Here is a 22,398-nt window from a genome sequence, read left to right on the forward strand (position 1 = left end):
GGTTCTGATTCTGTTTCTGTCTCCTTTTATTTTTGCTTCTTGATTCTCCTTAACTGCTTGAAGAGTTTCATCTATCATCCATTGAAGCTTCTCTTTCTTTTTGGCTGCAGATAGTGTCTTTTTGCTTTCCTCTCTGGTAATGCCCTTGACTTCATACCAGAGTTGTTCTGCCTCCTGATAAGTTAAGCTTAATAGTGCACATATGTTTTGTACATTATCTTTATATTCTACAGAGATGTTCTTCACATTGTATTTTGGCACAATGTCTCTTTTAGTATTCTTCTTTAGCTTTATCCTCATTTTAGTACTTCATGGCCTGTGCCACAATCTGCTCCTGGTCTTGTTCTTCCAAAGACAATGGATCTTCTTCATCTTCTTCTTCCAATGATGTAGTCTATTTGATTTTTATATTGGTCATCAGGTAATGCCCATGTATACATGTTTTTCTGTCTTTCATCTTTTAACCTTCTAGGGCCTCTTATTTGCAAGTTCCCCAGTCTTCATGTCCTTCTTGCTTGGGTTGTAGGCTTTCGGCCAGTTCATTGGCCTTTTATGAGAGGGATGCCATAGCTGTACTTGCCTGTCCTGCAGTGTTTGATGCTGGATCTGGTTGAGTGAGGTAATCTTTCCCACCCATATCAAGGTATAATGCCTGCTATGTAATATTTTTCACCAGAAGACTAAATAAAAAACTGGTGGGCTTCCAATTCACTGGCCTAACAAGCAGCCTCTGCCACCACCAAAACTCATCCATTGAGGATGATGAAAAGTCCGTGCTTTGGTGGCATGTACTGAGAGCTTGTAAAGTGATAGCACTGGTAACTATGTGTGACATCAAATCTCCCTTCCTCGCTGGTGCACTTAAATGACACTGATTTGCTGTTTATGTCTCACAAGAAGTAGTTTGTAGATCTCTCCTTCCCAGTGTGCTGATCCATGTTCTACACAGCCTTTAAAGCTTTCAGCACAGTTTCTGCATTAGACTGCTGCTCCTTCAGTCATGCACTACTTGCTTAGACAAGTATTTACATTCCAGGCATGCTTGAACCAAGAAGAATGTCTAGGTAAGGTATAGTTTGTTGCTTTTACCAAAGTCAGGTGTCCCTGTCTGTAGAGAAGGTGGCATGTCTCACTACCTCCTCAATCTTTGGAGACATTAAATTGGACACAATAGTGCAGTCCAGCTGCCTCAACATTCCCCCCCCCCAAAAAAAAAAAAAAAACCTTTCAAGGCCTCAAAAAGTTTCTGGAATTTTGTTATGCAGCTCAAACATTGACCCTGCACCAGATGCAGCATTTGATTGATATTTGTATGTAAGATCATTGACCCAACTCTGCCATCATCAGGTGCCTTTGTGATGTTCTCTGGACCACTCTTCAGCATTTGAGGCATGCACTTCACATGTATACTTAGAAAGATTTTTTAACCTTCTGGTTATTGTAGCATTGTAAGAATTTAGACTTCTTTGTCAGAGAGCACTGGTGCCACAACAAACTACAAATCCCATAAATCAGATTTGGTGGTCAAGCTGGGACAAACCAATTAGTGCAAAATAAGGCTTACTGGTGTCTTATAGATGCAGCCAGCATTCTGCAGCACAGGATACCTACCTCCCCACTTTGCCATGATGGGGCCATATGTCATGGAGTGAATGCTCTTGGAAGCATTCATGTCCCTGTGCATGTATATTCACATCCCCACTGTCTGTTCTTAATGACATCACTAGAGGCCATCCCTAGGTCTTAACCTAGAGTGATCCTGACCTGATAGGGAGGGAAAGTATCAAAAGAAAATGAGAGAGAATTGTTTTAGAGTAAGACATTGGCATTAAAATTTAACAAATGAATGGACTATTTGTCATTTTCCCATTTGTTCCTGCTTGTTTTGTCTGTTGGCTTATCAGCACTTCCTTTATTTTAAGAACATTTGCACCTAAAAATGTGGGGTGTGCATTGTGATGCTAAAGTGTCGCAAAATCCTGGAAAGTAAGAGATGGCAGGATATGGAAACTCCAAACTGAAGGAATAGGAGGGATACGAAAGAATATTTGATATGGCATAATGAACAACAGCAGTTCTAGAGAATTTTGCTTCATGAGCAATTATTAATAAGTTTCTTTGTTCTTGCCTACTTCCATTTATCTGCTCTTTGTAATTTTAGGCAACAAGAGAAAACAGAAGTCTGTAATCTGTCATCATCATTTAGACACCCTTCTTCATCATGGTAGAAAGATCACAGGGCTAAACCTTAGCCCTCAGCATTATCTTTGAACTAAGTTAAAAGGAAGAATTTATTATCAATTGTAATATATTTAGATGTGTTTCAGTTATTATGCAGAGTATCCCATTAGTTTTCTCCTCCTCAGCAGTCTCCTGTGGCACCATCTTAAGCACTGCACAGAATCACATTTCCAGGTACTCTTAGCAATGGAAATGAAGGCCAGATCCCATTCGTATATGTGCCAGTTTTAAAAGCTGCTGCGTCCCTCAATTCCTAATGTGAATTATGTTGGGTTGTTCATGTGGGCCTTCAAGTTGTTTCCGACTTATGGCAACCCTAAGGTGATCCTGTCACAGGATTTCCTTAGCAAGATTTGTTCAGAGGGAGTTTTCATGCCTTCCTCTGAGGCTGAGAGAGTGTGACTTGCCCAGTGGGTGTCCATGGATGAATGGGGGTTCAAAGCCCAGTGTCCAGAGTCATAGTCCAGTGTTCAACCCACTACATCACCCTGGTGAATTCTACGCAAGGAATTAATTAACAGATTGACCTATTAGAAAAACTAGTGTCCTTGACTGCTGCCACACTGCAGGAGTAAATCAGTCTGATGCCACTTTAACTTCCATGGCTCAGTGCTATGGAATTGTGGGATTTGTACTTTGATGGGGCATCAGAGCTCTCAGAAAGGGAAAACTAAATATCTCACGCAACTTTGGTCAAGGCATATTTGCCATTGGAGCATCTTCTTGCTCTTTTCTTGTTCTCTGAACAAGAGTTCCTGGAGGAACCAGAGAGGAAACAGCTTAGGCGAGGATGGCTGGGAAGATGGAGGCAAGAGAGGGAGAGAGAGAGCAGGGAGGCAGAGCAGTGCTGTTGCTCTTTGGGTTGTTGGGAGGGATGATGGCTCTTTCTCTCTCCTCCTCTTCTTCCTTCCTCTCTCTTTGACTCTCCACTTTTCCATGTGGGGTTGAGCCTGACAGGCCTTGGAAGGGCAAAAGGAGGAGAGTTGATGTCCTGTGGAGGCAGGGGTGCCACCAGTTCTGGCTAGTCCTCTATCTGGTTGCACCTAGGTTGCACAAATCAGGAGGCCCTACCAGCTCTCCACTACTCCCACCTTCTTTCTCTTCTTCCTTTGCCTTCTTCCCACACTCCAGGGCTTTCCAGCCTTCCACCTGACACCTGATAACATTCCTGCAACCCTCTGTCAGGACACTGTGGGCCCCAGGAGGTCCATGGACCAGAGGTTAAGAGTCACTACTCTGCACTATTTAGGAATGTCTCTCTTTAGTGTGTAGAAGAGCACGATGTAGTGATTTGAATGATGGACTACAACTCGAGACCAGGGTTCAAATCTTTGTTCGGCCATGAAACTCATTCAGTGACCATGAGCAAGTCATGCTGTCTCAGAGGAAGGCAACGGCAAACCCCTCTGAACAAAGCTTGCCAAGAAAATCCCATGCTAGGGTCACCTTAGGGTCATCATAAATTGGAAATAACTTGAAGGCACATTGCAACAAGAAGACAGATAAAGATCACTGTGCAGGACTACATTTTCCTTGAATTACCAGCCACTTGTAAGACTCAGTGCTTGCCCCATCTGGGAATATGCTCCCTACAAATGCTGGCCTAATGATTATCTTCATGGTTGTTTGTTTCTTGTTGTAATCAAGCAACAACCTTCCCAGTTTTTTTTAATTAAAAACCATGAAATATGATTGATTTTATAAGGCTTTTAATTATTGCAATGATGCTGCATTATTCTAATAATTTTATATTAATGGCTTTTTAATGAAAATTTTATTTGACGAGCAAGGTATAATTTAGATATGGATAGAGAAGTGTTCATAAATGTGTTCTTCAAAAACTATATCCACTTTTGGAAATACACTATATAAAATAAAAAGGCATATCACAAAATATGTTACAATGCTTAGTTGGAACCTTGTATTTAACAGGCTCTTGGAAAACTATAGCAGACACTAGGATTGCCAAACTGAAAATTGAAGATAGCTCCTGTACTTTTAATAGATGTGTAAAAGGAGGTACACTGGTACCCCGGGATACGAAAGGACCGGGTTACGAAATATTCGGGATACGAAAAACGCGGCTTGTAAAAAGCTGTCCCGGGTTACGAAAGATTCTTCGGGTTACGCAATCCTTTTCGGCGCGAAATTCAAACGATGCAAAGTGCAGCGATAGGCTTTCCAGGGATTTAAAGGGCTAACGGCTAACCCAGGGGGCTGGGTTAGGGGTTAGCTTTGGCGCGATTTTTGAATTTCGTTAGCAGCAGTGATTGGCTTGCGAAATCAAGCTGATCAACTGTATTGGCTAACGAAATTGGGGGGGGTGGCCTGGCTTGAGGTACAAAAGCCGGCTTCCATTGATCTGCTCCTTTGTCTGGCCCTGTGGACTGTGTGAGGAAGAGTTGATATTTTGAGCTCTGACTCTTGGGTTCACTTGCGGTTCGGACTTTGCCTGGCTTTGGACTTTTGCTGCCTTTGCCAGGTGTATCTTCGGATCAAGACCGGCCATCAGGAATTTCTCTACAGGTAGGTTGATGGATTTTTACCTTCTTCTTGTGGGGTGGGGTGGGCTGAGACAGTGTGACCATGCTTTTGCTCTGGGGTGCTGGGGTGCTGTTTATTTTTTTTTAAATTTTTTTAATTTTTTTTTAATTTTTATTTTTTTTATTTTTATTTTTTTGGTGTTTTCAAAGTGTGGATTGTGGGTTTTGCTACACTACTGGCATGTTCAGATTTGTGGATGATGGGCTAGAGCTGCTGGGTTGCATTTTTGGGGGTTTTTTGCTGTTTGGGTAACATGCTCTGATGTGTGGATGATGGGTTAGAGCTGCTGGGTTGCTTTTTTGGGGGTTTTTTGCTGTTAGTGTGGCATGCTCTCATGTGTGGATGATGGGTTAGAGCTGCTGGGTTGCTTTTTTTGGGGTTTTTTGCTGTTTGGGTAACATGCTCTGATGTGTGGATGATGGGTTAGAGCTGCTGGGTTGCTTTTTTGGGGGGTTTTTGCTGTTAGTGTGGCATGCTCTGATGTGTGGATGATGGGTTAGAGCTGCTGGGTTGCTTTTTTTGGGGTTTTTTGCTGTTTGGGTAACATGCTCTGATGTGTGGATGATGGGTTAGAGCTGCTGGGTTGCTTTTTTGGGGTTTTTTGCTGTTTGGGTAACATGCTCTCATGTGTGGATGATGGGTTAGAGCTGCTGGGTTGCTTTTTTGGGGGTTTTTTGCTGTTTGGGTAACATGCTCTGATGTGTGGATGATGGGTTAGAGCTGCTGGGTTGCTTTTTTGGGGGTTTTTTGCTGTTTGGGTAACATGCTCTGATGTGTGGATGATGGGTTAGAGCTGCTGGGTTGCTTTTTTGGGGGTTTTTTGCTGTTTGGGTAACATGCTCTGATGTGTGGATGATGGGTTAGAGCTGCTGGGTTGCTTTTTTTGGGGTTTTTTGCTGTTAGTGTGGCATGCTCTGATGTGTGGATGATGGGTTAGAGCTGCTGGGTTGCTTTTTTGGGGTTTTTTGCTGTTTGGGTAACATGCTCTCATGTGTGGATGATGGGTTAGAGCTGCTGGGTTGCTTTTTTGGGGGTTTTTTGCTGTTTGGGTAACATGCTCTGATGTGTGGATGATGGGTTAGAGCTGCTGGGTTGCTTTTTTGGGGGTTTTTTGCTGTTTGGGTAACATGCTCTGATGTGTGGATGATGGGTTAGAGCTGCTGGGTTGCTTTTTTGGGGGTTTTTTGCTGTTTGGGTAACATGCTCTGATGTGTGGATGATGGGTTAGAGCTGCTGGGTTGCTTTTTTTGGGGTTTTTTGCTGTTAGTGTGGCATGCTCTGATGTGTGGATGATGGGTTAGAGCTGCTGGGTTGCTTTTTTGGGGGTTTTTTGCTGTTAGTGTGGCATGCTCTGATGTGTGGATGATGGGTTAGAGCTGCTGGGTTGCTTTTTTGGGGGTTTTTTGCTGTTTGGGTAACATGCTCTGATGTGTGGATGATGGGTTAGAGCTGCTGGGTTGCTTTTTTGGGGGTTTTTTGCTGTTTGGGTAACATGCTCTGATGTGTGGATGATGGGTTAGAGCTGCTGGGTTGCTTTTTTTGGGGTTTTTTGCTGTTAGTGTGGCATGCTCTGATGTGTGGATGATGGGTTAGAGCTGCTGGGTTGCTTTTTTGGGGGTTTTTTGCTGTTAGTGTGGCATGCTCTGATGTGTGGATGATGGGTTAGAGCTGCTGGGTTGCTTTTTTGGGGGTTTTTTGCTGTTTGGGTAACATGCTCTGATGTGTGGATGATGGGTTAGAGCTGCTGGGTTGCTTTTTTGGGGGTTTTTTGCTGTTAGTGTGGCATGCTCTGATGTGTGGATGATGGGTTAGAGCTGCTGGGTTGCTTTTTTTGGGGTTTTTTGCTGTTTGGGTAACATGCTCTGGTGTGTGGATGATGGGTTAGAGCTGCTGGGTTGCTTTTTTGGGGGTTTTTTGCTGTTAGTGTGGCATGCTCTCATGTGTGGATGATGGGTTAGAGCTGCTGGGTTGCTTTTTTGGGGTTTTTTTGCTGTTAGTGTGGCATGCTCTCATGTGTGGATGATGGGTTAGAGCTGCTGGGTTGCTTTTTTTGGGGTTTTTTGCTGTTTGGGTAACATGCTCTGATGTGTGGATGATGGGTTAGAGCTGCTGGGTTGCTTTTTTGGGGGTTTTTTGCTGTTAGTGTGGCATGCTCTGATGTGTGGATGATGGGTTAGAGCTGCTGGGTTGCTTTTTTTGGGGTTTTTTGCTGTTTGGGTAACATGCTCTCATGTGTGGATGATGGGTTAGAGCTGCTGGGTTGCTTTTTTTGGGGTTTTTTGCTGTTTGGGTAACATGCTCTGATGTGTGGATGATGGGTTAGAGCTGCTGGGTTGCTTTTTTGGGGGTTTTTTGCTGTTAGTGTGGCATGCTCTGATGTGTGGATGATGGGTTAGAGCTGCTGGGTTGCTTTTTTTGGGGTTTTTTGCTGTTTGGGTAACATGCTCTGATGTGTGGATGATGGGTTAGAGCTGCTGGGTTGCTTTTTTGGGGTTTTTTGCTGTTTGGGTAACATGCTCTCATGTGTGGATGATGGGTTAGAGCTGCTGGGTTGCTTTTTTGGGGGTTTTTTGCTGTTAGTGTGGCATGCTCTGATGTGTGGATGATGGGTTAGAGCTGCTGGGTTGCTTTTTTGGGGGTTTTTTGCTGTTTGGGTAACATGCTCTGATGTGTGGATGATGGCCTAGAGCTGCTGGGTTGCTTTTTTTGGGGTTTTTTGCTGTTTGGGTAACATGCTCTGAATTGGGGATGATGGGCTTCATTTGCTGCTTTGATTTCTTCATGGCTGTGCTGTTTTCAAAGTGTGGTGTGAGACTTTTAACACTTTGGCTATGGTCACATGTGGCCAGAGACTCTCACCATAGGGTGGCATTTTCTTATTTGGGGTTTTTGGCCTTATGGGCTTGTGTTCTTGTGTGCTTTGGCCATGGCTGTGATGATTTGAGAGTGTGGGGTGGGACTTTTGCAAGTTTGGCCTTGCTTTGATGTGGGCCAGACAGTGTGACTTTGGGGTTGCATTTTCAGATTTTGGGTTTCTGGCCTATGGGCTTGTGTTCTTGTGTGCTTTGGCCATGGCTGTGATGATTTGAGAGTGTGGGGTGGGACTTTTGCAAGTTTGGGCCAGAGAGTGTGACCATGGGGGTGGGGGTGGTTTCCAATTGTGGCTTTTGCTCAGTGCCTGTTCCTTTTGTCCTTTTTAGGCTTGAGCTACAGTATGGCTCCCAAGCCAAGCGGTGAGAAGAAGAAGAGGGCTCCCTTGTCCTTGGAGGACAAGAAGGACATCATTGCCAAGCACGAGAGGGGCGTGCGCTTGGTGGACATTGCCAAGGAGTATGGACGCAACCCATCGACGATTGGCACTGTCCTCAAGCAGAAGGAGGCCATCAGAGCTGTTGTGGCTCCAGCGAAAGGCGTGACGACCATCGCCAAGCAGAGGACACCGAAGCATGAGGAGATGGAGCGCCTGCTTCTCCTCTGGATCAAGGAAAAGGAGCGAGTCGGGGACACTGTGACCACCTCGGTCATCTGCGAGAAGGCCACCGCCATCTACGAAGACCTGGCCAGCAAGGAGGCAGGCGAAGGAACTTCTTCGCAGGAGGAGCCAGCCACCCCGGACTTCAAAGCATCACGTGGCTGGTTCGACAGGTTCAAGAGGAGGACCGGGATCCACTCTGTCGTCCGTCACGGCGAGGCGTCCAGCGCAGACCACCAGGCCGCTGAAGCATTCGTCGTCGCGTTCAAGGCCATGGTGGAGGAGGAAGGCTACGTCCCGCAGCAAGTCTTCAACTGCGACGAGACGGGCCTCTTCTGGAAGAAGATGCCTCGCCGCACCTACATCACCCAGGAGGAGAGGAGACAGCCAGGCCACAAGCCAATGAAGGACCGCTTCACACTTGCGTTGTGTGCCAATGCCAGCGGGGACTGTAAGGTCAAGCCCCTGTTGGTGTACCACTCCGAGAATCCCAGGGCGTTCAAGGCACACAACATCCAGAAGGACAGGTTGCCAGTGATGTGGCGATCCAATGGCCGCGCATGGGTGACACGCCTCCTTTTCGTCGAGTGGATCAACAGTGTCTTCGCCCCGACAGTGAAGCGGTACCTGGAGGAAGAAGATTTGCCCCTGAAGTGCCTCCTCCTCTTGGACAATGCTCCTGCGCACCCGCATGGCCTGGAGAAGGACATCCTCGCGGAGTTCTCCTTCATCAAGGTCCAGTTTCTGCCACCCAACACGACCTCCCTCTTGCAACCCATGGACCAGCAGGTGATCGCCAACTTCAAGAAGCTGTACACCAAGCACCTCTTCAAGCGTTGCTTCGATGTGACCGAGAGCACACAGCTGACCCTTCGTGAGTTCTGGAAGCAGCATTTTGACATCGTGGTGTGCTTAAAGATGGTGGACTTGGCCTGGCAGGCGATCACCAGGCGCAACCTGATTGCTGCGTGGAGGAAGCTGTGGCCTGATGCTTCTTCCTTGGAAGGGTCACAGTCCGAGGGTGCTGAGCCAGGTGAAGAGGAAGAGGTGCACGAGATCGTCTCCATCGCGAGGTCCCTGGGACTCGACGTGGACAACGAGGACGTGGAGGAACTCATCGAGGAGCACAACGAGGACCTGACAACAGAGGACCTGAAGGCCTTGGCGGCGATGCAACACTCGGCCGTGGATGAAGACGTGCTCCATTTCGACAGGGGCCAGGAGGAGGAGGCTGCGGGGGCATCTCTGCCAACGGCAGAAATTAAAGACATTTTGCGGCAATTCCACAATGTGGCTTCCTTTGTGGAGAAGCACCACCCTGAGCAGGTGCTCACCAGCCATGCCATTGCCCATTTTGATAATGTCTGCCTTAGCCATTTTAAGAACCTGCTTAAGGGCCGGCAAAAGCAGACATCCTTGGACCAGTTCTTCACTAGAGAGGGAGAACCGTCATCCAAGAAGGCAAAAGGTGACCCTTAAAAAAAAGGTGACCCTTAAAAAAAACACCAAATTCTTTTTAAAAAAATGGTTAACTTTGTTAAATTGGTGGCATTGGCTGAATTGGTTAAATTGCTTGAATTGGATAAATTGGCTGAAGTGGTTAAATTGCTTGAATTGGCTAAATTGGCTGAAGTGGTTAAATTGCTTGAATTGGCTGAAGTGGTTAAATTGCTTGAATTGGTTTAAATTTGGCTTTTTGGGCTGCCCCTCTCCTCCTCCTCCTCCTCCTGCCTCACTCCGAGATGCCAGGACCAGATGCCAAGACCAGCAAAGATAAGAAAAACACTTTTGTACTGTATGGTCATGGGTGTGATGATTTGAGAGTGTGGGATGTGAGGTTTGCATGTTTGGCCTTGATTTGATGTGGGCCAGAGAGTGTGACCTTGGGGTGGCATGTTCAGATTTGGGGTTTCTGGCCTTTGGGTTTGGGTTCTGGGGTGGTATGGTCATGGGTGTGATGATTTGAGAGTGTGGGATGTGAGGTTTGCATGTTTGGCCTTGATTTGATGTGGGCCAGAGAGTGTGACCTTGGGGTGGCATGTTCAGATTTGGGGTTTCTGGCCTTTGGGTTTGGGTTCTGGGGTGGTATGGTCATGGGTGTGATGATTTGAGAGTGTGGGATGTGAGGTTTGCATGTTTGGCCTTGATTTGATGTGGGCCAGAGAGTGTGACCATGGGGTTGCTTTTTTAGATTTGGGGTTGCTTTGGTCATGGCTATGATGATTTGAGAGCTCCTCCTCCTCCTTCTCCTGCCTCACTCTGATGCCAAGACCAGCAAAGATAAGAAAAACACTTTTTTTCTTTATCCTTTAGAATGGGCCTTACCATGGGGATGCATGTTCAGATTTGGGGTTTCTGGCCTTTGAGTTTGGGTTCTGGGGTGGTTTGGTCATGGCTGTGATGTTTTCAAAGTGTGGGCATCGATTTTTGCAAGTTTGGCCTTGATTTGATGTGGGCCAGAGAGTGTGACTTTGGGGTGGCATTTTCAGATTTGGGGTTTCTGGCCTTTGAGTTTGGGTTCTGGGGTGGTTTGGTCATGGCTGTGATGTTTTCAAAGTGTGGGCATCGATTTTTGCAAGTTTGGCCTTGATTTGATGTGGGCCAGAGAGTGTGACTTTGGGGTGGCATTTTCAGATTTGGGGTTTCTGGCCTTTGAGTTTGGGTTCTGGGGTGGTTTGGTCATGGCTGTGATGTTTTCAAAGTGTGAGATGTGTTTGGCCTTGATTTGATGTGGGCCAGAGAGTGTGACCATGGGGTGGCATGTTCAGATTTGGGGTTTCTGGCCTTTGGGTTTGAGTTCTGGGGTGGTTTGGTCATGGGTGTGATGATTTCAAAGTGTGGGCATCGATTTTTGCAAGTTTGGCCTTGATTTGATGTGGGCCAGAGAGTGTGACCATGGGGTGGCATGTTCAGATTTGGGGTTTCTGGCCTTTGAGTTTGGGTTCTGGGGTGGTTTGGTCATGGCTGTGATGTTTTCAAAGTGTGGGCATCGATTTTTGCAAGTTTGGCCTTGATTTGATGTGGGCCAGAGAGTGTGACTTTGGGGTGGCATTTTCAGATTTGGGGTTTCTGGCCTTTGAGTTTGGGTTCTGGGGTGGTTTGGTCATGGCTGTGATGTTTTCAAAGTGTGAGATGTGTTTGGCCTTGATTTGATGTGGGCCAGAGAGTGTGACCTTGGGGTGGCATGTTCAGATTTGGGGTTTCTGGCCTTTGGGTTTGGGTTCTGGGGTGGTATGGTCATGGGTGTGATGATTTGAGAGTGTGGGATGTGAGGTTTGCATGTTTGGCCTTGATTTGATGTGGGCCAGAGAGTGTGACCTTGGGGTGGCATGTTCAGATTTGGGGTTTCTGGCCTTTGGGTTTGGGTTCTGGGGTGGTATGGTCATGGGTGTGATGATTTGAGAGTGTGGGATGTGAGGTTTGCATGTTTGGCCTTGATTTGATGTGGGCCAGAGAGTGTGACCATGGGGTTGCTTTTTTAGATTTGGGGTTGCTTTGGTCATGGCTATGATGATTTGAGAGCTCCTCCTCCTCCTTCTCCTGCCTCACTCTGATGCCAAGACCAGCAAAGATAAGAAAAACACTTTTTTTCTTTATCCTTTAGAATGGGCCTTACCATGGGGATGCATGTTCAGATTTGGGGTTTCTGGCCTTTGAGTTTGGGTTCTGGGGTGGTTTGGTCATGGCTGTGATGTTTTCAAAGTGTGGGCATCGATTTTTGCAAGTTTGGCCTTGATTTGATGTGGGCCAGAGAGTGTGACTTTGGGGTGGCATGTTCAGATTTGGGGTTTCTGGCCTTTGAGTTTGGGTTCTGGGGTGGTTTGGTCATGGCTGTGATGTTTTCAAAGTGTGAGATGTGTTTGGCCTTGATTTGATGTGGGCCAGAGAGTGTGACCATGGGGTGGCATGTTCAGATTTGGGGTTTCTGGCCTTTGGGTTTGAGTTCTGGGGTGGTTTGGTCATGGGTGTGATGATTTCAAAGTGTGGGCATCGATTTTTGCAAGTTTGGCCTTGATTTGATGTGGGCCAGAGAGTGTGACCATGGGGTGGCATGTTCAGATTTGGGGTTTCTGGCCTTTGAGTTTGGGTTCTGGGGTGGTTTGGTCATGGCTGTGATGTTTTCAAAGTGTGGGCATCGATTTTTGCAAGTTTGGCCTTGATTTGATGTGGGCCAGAGAGTGTGACTTTGGGGTGGCATTTTCAGATTTGGGGTTTCTGGCCTTTGAGTTTGGGTTCTGGGGTGGTTTGGTCATGGCTGTGATGTTTTCAAAGTGTGGGCATCGATTTTTGCAAGTTTGGCCTTGATTTGATGTGGGCCAGAGAGTGTGACTTTGGGGTGGCATTTTCAGATTTGGGGGTTCTGGCCTTTGAGTTTGGGTTCTGGGGTGGTTTGGTCATGGCTGTGATGTTTTCAAAGTGTGGGGTGGGACTTTTGCAAGTTTGGGCCAGAGAGTGTGACCATGGGGTTGCTTTTTTAGATTTGGGGTGCTTTGGTCATGGGTGTGATGATTTGAGAGCTCATCCTCCTCCTCCTGCCTGACTCTGAGATGCCAGAACCATCAAAGAGAGAAAAAAACTTTTTTTCTTTATCCTTTAGAAAGTTTAGAATGGACCTGCCAGTCATTGTTAAGATCATTAGAAAGTTTAGAATGGACCTGCCAGTCATTGTTAAGCTCTTTAGTGCCTCAGGCAACTTTGTATTACATTGTATTGTAGGGTACTTAGCTTAATAGGCCTCTATTGTGACTTTGTTTTGACTTGCAGGTTCAGTCTGAGGTCATGGAACGCATTAGTTATTTTCAATGGGAAAAGCGCTTCGGGTTACGAAATTTTCGGCTTACGAAAGGAATAGCGGAACGAATTAATTTCGTAACCCGGGGTACCAGTGTATTTCAGTGTGTGTTGTTTGTTACCTGGTTCTGTGATAAGCAACATACGCTGAAATTTCTACTCCTACACAACATTACAGGTGCCATCTCCAGTTTTTCAATCTGGCAAACATACTGTGATACTATTTATTTAAATTATAGCCAGCATTTTGATCTGTGTAATGAAAATAAAAGCAAAAGCCAATGTACTGTAATAATTTTGAAGGAAGAAATCTTTGCTTGCAATTAGATTAGTGTTAATAGGGATACAACTTAAACTTACAAGTGCCATGGGCCATAAATCACAAGTGAGATAATTATAGGCTATGGGCCACATGTGGTCCCTAGGCTGTTTTTGTGGCATTCAGGTTCCTCTGGGGGGGTGGTTAAAATTTAAAAATAATAGTTTTTGCCCTAAAATGTCCTCCAACCTCCTCATGATAATGTATCATGAGGGGTAGTTTTCACCACAGTTCTACCTCCCTGGGTCACTTGTGGCCTTTTTAAAAGGTAAGTAAATGGGAACTGACATCCGTGTTGCTTCCTGTTGTAAAACAGGCATCTTTGAAACATAACATTGACTAGAGGAGCAAAACATGGCAAAATATCCTCCACAACTTCTAGAAGGCATTTAGGGGCAAAACATTTTTTTTGCTGTTGTTAAAATAAAGTGCAATGGACATGTGTGGCCCTCCAACTCTTCTAGGAGGACAGAGCAGCACCTTCCAACAGTTGCTGTCCCCACCATAAATATCACCGAATGATCCTAAGTTAGGGTAATGGTCACCTTTATTATCTAATGCCAAGTGGTAATGAGAATTTTACTATATATGCAATGGTGACATTTGGTAAAACAGAACACATTTCTGTTTCACTTATTTCTAAAGTGTGTTTTCTACCCCTCACAAAATCATTAAGGACTCTGGGCTTATGGCCGAGTCATGAGAATGGGTAAACAGATTAAAGGGATCTGGTAGACCTATAAGCCAATTGTGGATTACTACTATAGGAAGCAAAGAAACCAAAATGAATGGAATCTCTTTAAAATACTGATATGAAATGCAAATTTAGAAATTCTGACACTTATGTTCTAAGACTAATGTTCTTTGCATCATCTCTCCCTCTCCCTGGACACTCCTCCATGTATAGGATTTCTCCGAAGCCCCTCCATTCTCCCCACTGTAATTCTCCCCATGCACAAAGAGCCATGATCCAGAGACTGCTCCATGTTCCTAACAGTGTGCACAACAAGATTCTGGATCAGGCCCATATTATTTTAGAGTATGGGCAAGTATCACAATACATAATCAGAAGTATGTGCATAGATAATTTGAGCTCCATATTAATTTCAACCCTATATTTTGTGCCTCTGGTATAGTCAGGACTTGAATATACAATATAAAATTGTAATGGTACCTAGAAACATTGTCTTATTAGCTGAATATATTTGCCTTTCATTTATGTTCTCACTAACAAGACCTTTTTCACTGATTTAAAAGTGGAATAATGAATCATTTTGAGAAAAAGAAAAAGAAATGTAATCTTTGTTCAGCATATCCATTAAAATAGTGCAAGTTGAAGAATGATGCATAAGGAACATGAATAAAAAGTTTTCTGCCTGCTGCAGGAAAATAACATACCTAACCTTTGAAAAATTATGTTCTTCCTTGATGTGAAGGTGGAGGTGTGGGTCTCTTTCATACACAGCTGGAAGTAATGTGTTTCAAATAAGAATGTTATGCATAATCTTACTTTTTACATTAACAAAGGGGCAACAACATTGGTGGGCCCAACACAAACATTCAACATTCAGCTGTTAGCAAATTTTGGTATAAGAAGTCGATGAAGAAATTGTGCCTGCCTCTTTTTGTGGGGTTCATTTTCCATGCAGCCAAAATGCATGTAGTGTTCTTAAAGTCAGCAGATGTAATGCAGTGTTTTTAGTTCTCATTTTTAGTTTCTCAGGAACCTTCAAAGACCTCTTAATTAGTGAGGGGGTGGCTTCTACCTCTTCCCTGTAGGCACAGGCAAAAGGAAACTGCTGCTGCCTCTCCTGCCTTGATAATAATAATAATAATAATAATAATAATAATAATAATAATATAGTTTATTTATACCTCCCGCCACTCCCACGGATCGAGGCGGGATTATAACCTTGAAAGACACTTAGTACAATTTACAATCAATACAACAATAAAATACTAACACTGAATTTACCAAGAATTCCCATTAGTTCTCTAAAAATTACAATTCGTCCATTAGCCAACAATCAGTCAAGGAAGAGCAGTCGTCATAACCTTTTTATATGGAATTCAGTGGATAAGCCCACCGGAAGAGATCCATTTTGAGTGCCTTCTTAAAGGCCTCTAAGGTAGTAATGAGATGGATCTCTTCCGGTAGGTCATTCCATAATCTTGGGGCCACGGCAGTGAATGCCTTACGTGAAGTTGTCATTAACCTGGTATTATAATATTCTAGTAAGAACTTCCCAGATGTTCTGAGAGTGCAGGGCAGATTATGTAGGGAGAAGCGCTCCTGCAAGTAACTCGGGCCTGAGCCATGTAGCGCTTTAAAGGTAATAACCAACACCTTGTATTGCACCCGGAAGCTGACTGGCAGCCAGTGAAGAGATTTCAGTATTGGTGTTATATGGTCAAACCTAGATGTTCCTGTGACCAATCTGGCTGCTGCATTTTGAACCAATTGAAGCTTCCAAATTTGTACAAGGGTAGCCCCAAGTAGAGCACATTGCAGAAATCTAACCAAGAGATTACCAGTGCAAGTACTACTGCTTCAAGGTCCTTTTGGTCCAGGTAGGGACACAGTTGGCGTAACAACCGAAGCTGATACCAAGCACTATTGGCCGTCGCATCTATTTGGGATGTCAATTGTAAGGACGGATCCAGGAGTACTCCCAAACTGTGAACGTCGTCCTTTAGGGGAAGTGTGACCCCATCCAGGACTGTGTGACAAAACTCCATTCCTGGACTTGGGGTACCTATCACGAGTACCTCCATTTTCTCTGGATTCAGTCTGAGTTTGTTTTCCCTCATCCAGCCCATTACCGATCCAAGACAGGCATCCAGAGGAGAGATGCCATTCCTAGTCACTGCAATAGTCGGAGAAATGGAGAAATAAATTTGGGTGTGATCAGCGTACTGATGACACCGCGCCCCATGTCTCCAGATGATCTCTCCCAGCAGCTTCATGTAAATGTTGAAAAGCATGGGAGACAGAATGGCACCCTGAGGGATGCCAGATGTCACTTCTCTCATGGAAGAGCAGCTGCCCCCCACCATCGCCATCTGGAATCTGCCTGAGAGGTAGGAATGGAACCACTGGAGCACAGTGCCCCCAATACCTAACTCCCTCAGGCGTTCCAGAAGGATACCATGGTCTATGGTATCGAATGCCACTGAGATGTCCAAGAGTACCAGCAGGGTCACATTTCCCCTGTCGATGCTCAAACTGAGATCATCGACTAAGGCAACCATGGCGGTCTCAACTCCGTATCCCACCCTGAAACCAGTTTAAAATGGGTCTAGATAATCGGCTTCATCCAAGACAGCTTGGAGCTGGAAAGGGACTGTCCTCTCGGTCACCTTGCCCAAAAATGGTAAAAGAGAGACCAGTCTATAATTGTTTCTCGGATACAGGGAGGGTTTTTTCAAAAGGGTCACACTTGCTTTAATTGTGATGGAAATCTTCCCTCCCTGAGGGATGCATTGATTATAGATTGTAGTAATGTTTTTGTTGCATCCCCTCCCTGGGCGGTCAACCATGATGGGCAAGGATCGAGAGGGCATGTCATCCTCCTGATACATCCAAGAATCTTGTCCACTTCATCAGTATTTACAAACTCAAAATGATCCAGTCTAACAAGGTCCACAGAGTCACTGGATATCTCTCTTCTCATCTCTGCTATAATGCTGGCGTACAGATCAGCCCTTATCCGAGAGATTTTATCCGCGATAATGAACATGCTGTGATGTTGTTGCATGTGTTCTGAAGTTCATCTACAAAGTGCTGGAGGATATGGAATAGACACAGTTTATATTATATTTCAAGCATCCAGAACTGGAAAAATAAAAAAGCTTAGCCTGCATATTTTAACAAAATGAACTATCAGGTTTATTCAGTTTTCCTGTCAAGTTACCAGACAGCCAAATATGAGGAGAGCAAAAATATAAAGCAAAGAGAAATCGGAAGGGAAGAACTTCTAGAAATCTTAGGAGAAATTATTGAAAATGTATGATTTTACTGAGAGACAGAATATAAGTATTCCAAATAAGTAAATTAACTTACATACATAGACCATTGCCTATGAAATCAAATGCCACTGTAAACTAAATGGTTTTCTGTTTTTAATGTTATGCCTACGTAACTGAAAAAAGAAGTTGCAGACTTTTTAGATCAATTGGCCTCAGTTCCTGCACAGCTGGGGAGCTCTGCAACAGCTGGATTTCCTGTCTCTCTCCATTAATTTTTATATTCCTTTGGAGAGTCGGCTCCTTCATGCAGCTTTTGGAAGATGGAATCAGTGAGCACAGCCTAGCCTGGTACAAGGAAGACTACAGCTTGGGAAGTTCTGATCAAGATTTCCTTTTCCCCATCCTCAACATTTTCACTTGCAGCAATGTACAGTGTGCCTGCGACATACGCGGGTGCGCTTTATGCAGCTTTCAGCATATGCTGAAAGGCGTGCTGGGAAAAGAGGTGGCACGCCCCATAAGGGGTGGTGCATGCACGCCACCGCATGCATGATCCCCTTTCATTTAAATGGGGCTTGAGCATAAGTGGAATGCCCCGTGTGTGTGTGTGTGTGTGTGTGTGTGTGTGTGTGTGTGTAACAGATCCCCTGCATAAGGGAAGGGCAGGCTGTAATAACACAAGTGAGGATAAGTGTTGGCCTCATGCGTGTTTTCATCTCAACTCTGCTTCTCTTTTTATGAATCACTGTTTCTGCATATTTGGGCTGTGCACACCACTCAGATGAAATCCAAATTGTAGCATGGACCACCTGACTTAGGGGCTGTACAGATGGGTGGTGAGACGCCGCCCCCTTTTGCCTCGGATTGGGGCTGCGGTAACTGCATGATGCAGCCTCCACGGGGAGCAAAAACAAGCCCCTGGAAGGGGCATCATAGCCACAACAGGGTGGTATGATGACACCCCTTCCATGCTACACTGTTTGGGTGCTGTGGTAGAGTCGTGCCATGATGCCACACGTTGTTTAAATGTCATGGTGTCATGGTGCAATGGGGCAGAGTCATGGTGTCGAGTGTGCGGCTACTATGCCGTGACTCTGTAAATGACATTTGCACTGGTAGTTCAGCCATTCTCAACTTCCTTGCTCATTTTTCCCTCCTGGAAATCTTTTCACATGCCAAAACATACCCCTGGAAACAATAGCTGTTTTTTCTTGGCGACAGCCGTCTTTGCTGCTCAAATACAATATGTTTCATTTCAGAAAGTAATTTGGAATGACCTGGAGAGTGAGTGATTTTTATTTTTATTTTTTTGAGCATGTCTGAAATACTACAGAATGAGGAAAGAATCATACGGATCACCAAAGTAAAAATCAGTTTGCACAGGAGCAAAATCTGAGACTTGTAGACTATTTTCCCATATAGAGGCACCCCTAGAAGACTTAAAAGCTGTGTCTGTCCATGCATTCATTTGTTTACTTCTTAGTAAGGCATTTTTCCCCTCAATCTGGAGCTTTGTGAGAGATGGCTTAAAATAAGACCCCCTCTCATTTTCCTAGACTAAAGTATATTTTAATTGTTTTGGAGATGTGCATTCTAGATATAAACTATCAAAAGAAATTTTTTGTAGAGGACCAAGAACAAGAATTACTGATATTCAAAGATCTCCCACAACAAGTCTTAAAAAAAAGGAAAGACTACTCTGAATTGACAGATTTTCTTAAAGAAAATAAGATACAATACAGATGGGGTAAAACAGAAGGGGTTATATTCAGCTTAGACAGAAAAAGAATTATAATTGATAGTTTAATCAAGGCAAGAGAGTTTTTAAGAAAGTATAAATTGGAAGGACAAGGAAGTACGGAGGAACTTAACCTAAATGCTTCTAAAAAAATAAGCAATTCAGAGGAAAATAAATCAGAGGAAAGTTATAAAAGAACAGAGTCAAGAAAGAACGAGTTTGGCGAACAAATCAAACAAAAAAAGGTCATAATAAAAATATAACTCAACCAACTTCTAACTCTGGGAGCTCAGAGGAAGGTGAAATATCGGAGGAAGAAGACAGTAACAGATCAGACACAGAAAGAGAGGTCATAAATCTAAGAACTAGAAGATACAGAGCAGAAAGATGGGATATGAAGCGAGATAGAACAGAGACCGGGGGAGCAGAAACAAATAAGAAGCCACAAAACAGAAATAAAAAGAAAAAAAGACAGAAGAAATAAAATAATAATTAAAAAAAAAACAAAAAAAAAAACAACAACATGACAGAGTTCTAACATAACTGTCGTAGTTCTCTTTTTTCTTTTCCTATCCCATTTATACTCTACGTCTACCAAAATGCAAAATAAAATAATTTCGTGGAATGTTAATGGCCTCAATTCTAAGTTTAAGAGATGCATATGTATGTATTTGCGAGACAAGAGTAGCATTTTCCTCATGCTTCAGTTCTTACATTAAAATTTACATAACTATTTTGGTGACGTAATCACCTGTTTTTGACTGGGAGTTACTGCTATTTAGGTAGTACTTTGTGTGTGTTAGGAGCCACTTTTTCTTTTTAAAAAATCACATTTACCACTATTACACTGCTTATGTTCTTGGGGCTTAGAGAGTGCCTTCTGTTTACAGATATTATGTGTCCTTCCTTTCTCACACACGATCTAAAGGAGTTGACCAGGCCCTGCGAGGGAGATGACCAGGCAGGTCCAGCTCCATCAGCGCTAGCCTGAAGGAAGAGACTCCTCCCTCCATAACTGCCATCCTCCGGCCTGTGAGGGAGTTGACCAGGCAGGCCCAGCTCCATCAGGGCTAGCCTGGAAGAAGAGACTCCTCCCTCCATAACTGTCATCTTCCAGTCTGCGAGGGAGTTGACCAGGGAGGCCCAGCTCCATCAGGGCTAGCCTGGAAGAAGCGACTCCTCCCTCCATAACTGTCATCTTCCGGCCTATGAGGGAGTTGACCAGGGAGGCCCATCTGCATCAGGGCTAGCCTGAAGAAGAAGAGCCCTCCCTCCAGTCCATCTGCCTTGGTCCAGGCCTCAGAAGGAGAGAAGAATGCTGGACCTGATCCCCTCCCTCCCCCCCCCCCCCCCACCATTCCTTTCTCCTTTTGTGCCATGTCTTTTTAGATTGTAAGCCTGAATGATTCCCAGTGATTGGGCGGCATATAAATAAATCCTATTATTATTATCATCATCATCATCTATTAATCAGGAGTCTGAAAGAACTGGATTATATAGTATTTTCTTCTAGAATGCTGAATAAAATATTTGCAACAAGGTGCAAATGTATTTATTCCTACCCTCACATTCTTTTCAAAAACTTTGTCTAAGGCTATATATAGTATCTCAGATCATTGCAATTCCATTTTAGTTCCTTCTGTGGGAGTAAGTGCTTTATGTCTTCGCACTATGGAGTCTAAAGGAAACAAGGTCCAAAACACAGTGCAGAAATAATCCAGTCTGAGACTACTTTGACTGCCATGGCTCAATGCTAGGGAATTCTGGGAACTTTAGTTTTGTGAGCCATTTAGCCTTCTCTGTACCACTAAAATGTAACCAAAGGTTTTTCCAAAGTGATCTGAGGAACCATGAACTCTCACAATATAGCTCCTTGGGGTTTTGACAGATGTTGTTGTCTCTGGGATGTGGTTTGCTGAGGTTGGGATGTGGTTCTCTGTTTTGAAAGGATATTTTTCTCTGTTTTGAACTTTTTAATGTGAGAATGAAAAAAATTCATAATGCCCGAAGGTCCCAGGAAATATTTCAGAATCCTTATAGTGCTACAATGCAATTCTTATAGTGCGATAATGCAAAAATGCCATTTCACTAGTGCACTGCTGCACAGTGTTGCTGTAATACACAGAGAGAGGGTGGGAAGAGAAGAAAAAGATTAAAGAAGTACCTCCTTACCTTTACCTTTCCCACCATTTATCTTGAAATGTAGTTAAGGAAACCAAAAGTTTCTGTGACATGCAAATACTGCAGCCTGGATCACCATACACATCATTAGAGAAGGCCCTTCCTCCTGCTGCAAACAGTATGAAACCACAATGAGGAATGTTCATAGGCCCCTTAGGGTTCTTTTTGCTTCTATATGTCTTAGAATTAAACAAAACAAAACCATTCAAATTGAGGGCAAAAAGTTGCAGCGGTGCCAGGAATAACCAGAAACAAGTTTGGGGCAGGCAAAGTTGACAAGGAAATGGGAATGCAGCAAATACAAGAGTTCTAGGTGTGAATGATTTTCCATGTCTTACTAGTACAGTAGACCCTCCACATTTGCATAGGACCCGTGTGAAAATAGAAAAACCGCAAATAAAAAAACCCTAATTTTTAACCTGAGAAAACATCTCTCTAGGAATCTCTAGGTCAGTGATGGCGAACCTATGGCATGCGTGCCAGAGGTGGCACTCAGAGCCCTTTCTGTGGGCACATGTGCCGTTGCCCCAGCACAGAGTTTGTTACTGGAAAGCCAGAGGGACACGGCACTTTGCAATAAATAAGTGGATTTTGGGTTGCAGTTTGGGCACTCGGCCTCTAAAAGGTTCATCATCACTGCTCTAGGTCCTCTAGCATGACTTTTGGAAGAGGGTGACCATAAGAGTCACGCTAGGGACCTAGAGATTCCTAGAGAGAACATATTAGTCAAATCCATGAAAAATCAAAGCCGCAAAAGTCAAAGCCGCAAATGTGGAGGGATGACTGTATTTGTAATTCTGGTTTTACTTTTACTCCCATCCCACCCCAATCCTCCCTCAGGATTCCTAAAACCAACACCCTCACTCTGTTTTTCTTTTGCATTGGGAGTGATATCAATGTGCACCATTGTGTGAGTCATCTACAAATGACAAAAGCGATTCTCATTGCAAGATTGATTTTCTAGATCAATTTTAGGCTTTGGAAGAGAAATTGTTTTGGTCCTATTGAGAGCATGATTCTATTGGTCCTTTTTGATCTCTCACTGGACCATTGTATTCTTTCAGATGCACATCTTGAGTTGAGATGTACTGAGACTTTTTTGTTTAAGCAGGCACTAAAGCTCCCTGACAGACTCTCACAAAC

This window comes from Sceloporus occidentalis, unplaced genomic scaffold, assembly GCF_023333645.1.
Source record: "Sceloporus occidentalis isolate IW3139 unplaced genomic scaffold, rSceOcc1.0.p SCAF_5, whole genome shotgun sequence".
NCBI classification, from domain to species: domain Eukaryota; kingdom Metazoa; phylum Chordata; class Lepidosauria; order Squamata; family Phrynosomatidae; genus Sceloporus; species Sceloporus occidentalis.